This window comes from Mesoplodon mirus (genome assembly GCF_964341445.2).
Source record: "Mesoplodon mirus genome assembly, chromosome: 18".
Taxonomy (NCBI): Eukaryota; Metazoa; Chordata; class Mammalia; order Artiodactyla; family Ziphiidae; genus Mesoplodon; species Mesoplodon mirus.
This window is the reverse complement of record NC_138994.1, coordinates 35,561,139-35,567,288: the sequence shown is the minus strand read 5'-3', so window position 1 is coordinate 35,567,288 and position 6,150 is coordinate 35,561,139.

The window sequence follows — 6,150 nt, the reverse complement described above, 5'->3', positions numbered from 1 at the left end:
TTATTCATGTTTTTACCTATTTAAAAAAATTATACGGACTTCCCTGGTGGCGCAATGGTTAAGAATCCACCTGCCAATGCAGGGGACACGTGTTCGAGCTCTTGACCGGGAAGATCCCGCATGCCGCGGAGCAACTAGGCCCATGCGCCACAACTACTGAGCCCACGTGCCACAACGACTGAAGCCTATGTGCCTAGAGCCCGTGCTCCGCAACAAGAGAAGCCACCTCAATGAGAAGTTCACGCACCGCAACGAAGAGTAGCTCCCGCTTGCTGCAACTAGAGAAAGCCCGCGCCCAGCAGCGAAGACACAACAGAGCAAAAAATAAATTAAATAAATAAACAAAATTTAAAAATTATATAAGTAATACATGTCTTTGACAAAAAAAAATACAAAGAAGTACGTAATTTAAAAAGTGATAATCTGGGCTTCCCTGGTGGCGCACTGGTTGAGAGTCTGCCTGCCAATGTAGCCAATGTAGGGGACACGGGTTCGTGCCCAGGTCTGGGAAGATCCCACGTGCCACGGAGCGGCTGCGCCCGTGAGCCATGGCCGCTGAGCCTGCGCATCTGGAGCCTGTGCTCCGCAACGGGAGAGGCCACAACAGTGAGAGGCCCGCGTACCATGAGAAAAAAAAAAAGTGATAATCCAACACTATGAAAGGTAACTCCATTATTAACAATCAGTTTGCAGCCTTCCAGATTTTCCTATACATATATAAACACATTCAGGTTTTCTGTTTTGCTTTATTTTGATATTTAACCTAATTGGGATATTACTCATATTGATCTGCATGTTGTTTTTTTTCCTAATGTACTGTACTCATCTTTCCATGTCTGTACTTACGGATTGACCTCATTGCCTCGTTGTTTTTTTTTTGGCCCGCTGCGAGCAGCTTGCGGGATCTTAGTTCCCCAAACAGGGGCTGAACCCGGGCCTCAGCAGTGAAAGCGCCACAGTTCTAACCACTGGACCGCCAGGGAATTCCCAAACTCATTGTTCTTAATGACTACATAATAACCACCTCTTGGGCTTCCCTGATGGCGCAGTGGTTGAACGTCCGCCTGCCGATGCAGGGGGCAGGGGTTCGTGCCCCGGTCCGGGAAGATCCCACATGCAGCGGAGCGGCTGGGCCCGTGAGTCATGGCCGCTGAGCCTGCGCGTCCGGAGCCTGTGTTCCGCAACGGGAGAGGCCCCAACAGTGAGAGGCCCGCATACCGCAAAAAAAAAAAAAAAAAAGAAAGAAAGAAAGAAATAATTTTCAAATATGTAGATATTTTCTTAGTTTTTTTCTTGTTTTCTATCTTAATTGCATCACTGTCTGAGAATGTACTCTGTATGATTTAGAGCATTTGAATTTGTTGAGACTTGTTATATGGCCCAGCATTTTCATAAACATTCCATGTAGACTGGAGAAGAATTTGTGATCTGCAGTTGTGGGTGCAGTATTCTCTATACATCTATTAGGTAAGGTCTGCTTATCCAGTTGTTCAGATCTCTTTCTTACTAGCTCTCCATCTGCTCATTTTAAGAGTTACTGATATATGCATCTGCCACTATATTTGTAGATTTGTCTCTACCTTCTTGCAATTCTGTCCATGGGTTTGCTTTCTATATTTTGAGGCTATGTGTATTAGGCACACACAAATTCAGAACTGTTATGTCTTCTTGGTGAATGAAGCATTCCATCATTATGAAGCATCCCTCTTTACTTCCAGTCATGCTTTTTTGCCATAATGCCTACCTTCTTTTGGTAGTTTTTGCATGGTTTGTCTTTTTAAATTTTTGTTCTTCTTTCAAAAATTGTGGTACAATGCACAATTTACTGTCTTAACCATTAAACTTTTTAAAAATTGTGGTAAAAACTCTGTTAACATGAAGTTTACCATTTTAGTCATTTTAAAGTGTACAGTAAAGTACATTTACATTGTTCTGCAATTAATCTCCAGAGGTCTTTTCATCTTACCACACTGAAGACGCTATATGTGTATCCAGTTAACAATTCCCCATCCTTCCTTCCTACCCCCTGCTTGGCAATCACCCTTCCTACTCTCGAAGAATTTGTCTACTCTAGATGCCCTCATACAAATACAATCAGACAGTGATTTGTTTCTTGCTGCTGGTTTATTCCACATAGCACAATGTTGTCAAGGTTCATCCATGTTGTAGCATGTGTAGCATTTCCTCCCTTTTGAAGGCTGAGTAATATTCCATGGTGTGTATATACCACAATAAAAAAAAAACTATTCATCTGTTGATGGACGCTTGGGTTCCTCCCACCTTTTTGTGATTGTGAATAATGCTGCTATGAACATGAGTGTTTAATATCTGTTTGAGTCCTTGCTTTCAATTCTTTTGGTTATATACCCAGAAGTGGAAGTGCTGGGTTATATGGTCATTGTTTAATTTTTTGAGAAACTGCCATAATGTTTTCCATAGTGGTCACACCATTTTACATTCCTACCAGCAATGGACAAGTATTTTAATTTCACTACATCTTTGCCAACGCTTGTTATTTTCTGTTTTTTGTTTTGGTTTTGATAACAGTTGTCTAAATGTGTGCGAGGTGATACTTACTCTGGACTTAAGTTGCTGTCAAAAGCAAAGGACCTTAGGGCACAAGGACCCCAAATCTTAGAATCACCTCCCTGTTCTGTCTACCCCTGATAGTTTTCACTCTTATTAACCTACCAGATGTTTCCAAGCAGATGTTTTGAGGAATACATTGTCTATTTTGTTTTAGTAGTCCTTAGTGGGGGGGGGGGTTAGTCTGAATTATCTGGACCACCATCACTTCTTTTCTGTATTTCAAGAAGAAATGAAGTGGGCCTTAAAGGTAGAAGGAGAGTAGGAGTCCATGGATTTAATATTTCTTTATTTTTTAACCCATGTTATTTCCCACGTCTATATTTTAAGTAACCTGGAGTAGATATCCTGGCTGAGTACTCGCAGTAGCTCACATTAACAGGCAGTGAATTTTTTTTTTAGATTAAGTGGGAATAAAAAGAGAAGAAAATCCATGGAAGAAAAAGGAGTGGAAGAAGAAAGGGAGAGAGAAGGAGGACCTAGAGGGATAGAGATGGAGAAGGCAGAAAAGCGGGAAAAAGAAAAGAGAAAGATGAAGCGGGGAGAACAGAATTAAAGGAAGCTCCATTTAGTTTTACCAAGACCTGTAGCCAGCGCTTCTGTAGAAATCCAGAGTTACTACCTGCTTAACAAGCAAACAAACAAAAAATTCCTTTCACATTGTCCTTTCCTTGCCAACCATTCACTTATTTTCATGACTGGTCGTGGAAAAAGGAAACTAATTCATTCACTCAACAAACATTTATTAGGTACCCACTATATGCCAAGCTCTGTTCTGGGCACTGAGGAGAAACAAATGAACAAAACCTACACAAGCCCTTGCCCTCACTGAACTTCTGTTCTAGTGGGCCACTGTACCCAAGGTACAGTGATTGAGGTGCTAAATGCTGTAACAAACAGATCACAACTTCTCAGCAGGTTAACATAATAAAGGTCTGTTGTCTGCTCAGCTGAGAGTCCTTGCATGTATTTTTGGTCATGCAGATCTGCCCTGCTCATTCAGAGTCACACTTCTGCTTCACGTCTATTGGCAAGAACTAGTCACATGGCCCCAAAGGCAAGGGCATGGCTGGGAAATGTAGTTCCCAGTAACAAACACAAGTCTTTGGTGATCAGCAAACTGATTCTTCACATGGAAAGATACAGACAAGAAACTGAATAACAAATTATTTATTACTTTCGGAGGTGATAAATGCTATGGGAAAAATGCAGGAAAGAAATAGAGTGTCTGGGAGGGGGGGGAGTATTGAAAATTTAAATAGACTGGTGAGAGACGGACTCACTGGGCTGAGCAAAGCTTGAAGGAAGCAGAGGCGTGAGCCATGTGAATATAGGGGAGATGGTGTGACTGGAAGAGGAAACACTCAAAAAGGAGCCCATTATGGCTGAAACAGAGCCAGCGGAGAGAGGCAGGAGATGAGCTCAAACAAATCAGAGGCAAATCGTGTGGGACTCTAGATTTATCCTCTGAATGAGACGAGAAGAATCAGATGGGTGTGAGCAGAGGAGAGCTAGGATTTGATCTGCACTTTATCGAGACCAGTGTGGTGGCTACGTTGGGAATACACTGAATGGGGGCAAAGGGAAGGAGATAAAAGTGCATGGGACCAGAGTGGCAACAATGGAGGTGATGAGAGATGTAGATTGCTAGATACAATTTGAAGGCAAAGCAGGATTTGTAGATGGATTGAAGATGGAGTTTGAGAGAAAGACAGGAGTGACTGTGGCCTGAGCAATTAAGAGATGGAGCTAGGGAAGACCATGGTGGAGCACGTTTGTGGGGGGAACTCAAGAACTCACCTCTAGACATGTTGAGCTTGCGACGTCCATGAGAGTTTCATGTGGAGACGCTAAGAAGCTGCTGGACTAGGGTCTGAAGCTCAGGAGAAAGCCCTGGGCTTGAGCTACAGGTTTAGAGTCCTTTCTCAGGGTAAAGACGCTACTCAAAGCCTTGAGACCGAAAGAGAAGGGCAGGCAGTGTAGTTGAAAAAGAGAGACCCAAGGACTGAGCCTTAGGTCTGGACAGAATAAGATGTGGCCATTGCTGGGGATGGGGAGAAAAAAAGTGAGGGAAGGAAGTGGGCGTGAGTGGGGAATTATTTGGGGCTGTGGTTCATCAGATCAGAATCAGAATGGAGCACCATTAATGGTGACCAAGGGGTCTGTTTCCCCCCAACTCCACTCCTACCTGCCTGCCTCTAGCTGTGTACAATCCCAGTGGTCTGATGATGGGCAGGGCCGTCAGCTGCTCATTCCATGCTTCTGCACTCTTTCACCACCACCCCTCGCTCTCATAAAGGTTTGGTCATTCATTCAACAAATCTTTGCTGAATGCCTATATATGTGCCAGGCCCTGAGTGAACAAGCTAGACAAGGCCTGTGCCCTTCTGGAGCTTATACTCCATAAGGGGGCTGGGGCAGATAATAAACAATCAACAAATAGACAAACAAGAACATTCCTAATCCAGGGTAAAAGAATAGAGAATGCCCTGCTTTGGTGCAGGGGATCATGAAAATTCTCTTCCAGGAGGGGACAACCGAGCTGAGACCTGAGCGCTAAAAGGATGATGGCCATCAGATCTGGGGGTCAAGGATCTGGCTGGAGGGAGGCTTGCAGTGCTGCAGGGGAATGTTGAAGGCCAGTGTGCTGATCATGGTGAGGAGCCCCTCACATGGGACCTTGGAGGCTATGGTTAGGAATTCGGTTTTATTCTAAGTGTGACGAGGACACCTCCCGTGGGTTTAAGCAGAGGACTCACGTGACAACATTTCACAGACCTCACTGGGTTGGTCAGATGGAGAGCAGACAGTAGGGGGCAGAGTGGAGGCAGCGAAAGGATTTAGGAGGGTTTTCGAGCTGAGGCCACAGGTGGCATCTTGCACTAGGATGGGCCAGGATGCACGTTGTCTTGAACGAACGGGTGGGTCAGGCAGTCATACATATATCAAGCTCTTCTCTGGGTCCAGGCCTATGCAAGGCCAAGAAAAGCACCTCCTAAAGAAACATGAGCGAGGTACAGTCCTTGCCCTCAGCTTACTGAAAGCTGAATTACAGGAAACTCAGACCACACATATTAAGGTGCCGGGTAAACACAAAGCAACCAGTAAGTCAGTGCATAGGAGAGGCTGACTAGGTGCAGAAGGGGGACTGGAAACAGTAACTGGCTACCGCGTAAAGGGGAGACTTTGGAGCCTTCTCCAGACGGGCGGGGCGGCTCATTTTCCAGCGGGCAGTGGCAGAGGGTCGCGAGCAGCGCTGCCTCCCTGCCCCCAGCCCACGGCCCCGCGTGGCGGCGGGGCCTGGATTGTCCAAGAAATTGGCTCCGGGCTCCAGTTTCCCAACTCACTCGGAGCTCAGAGAAGCGGTGACAAAGGCGAGGGCCCTCCCGACACGCCGCGTTCTCAGCCGGCCTGCAGTGACTCACCACCTCGCTCCCTCCCTCACCGCTGACCCCGGGCCAATCCCTTAAGGAGTCTACACCCCACTCTTCTCACTTGGCCGGGACAATTGCCTGGTGGAGTTTTTAGCTCCCCGGGGGCAGGGCTTTTGTCACCAACCGTCCA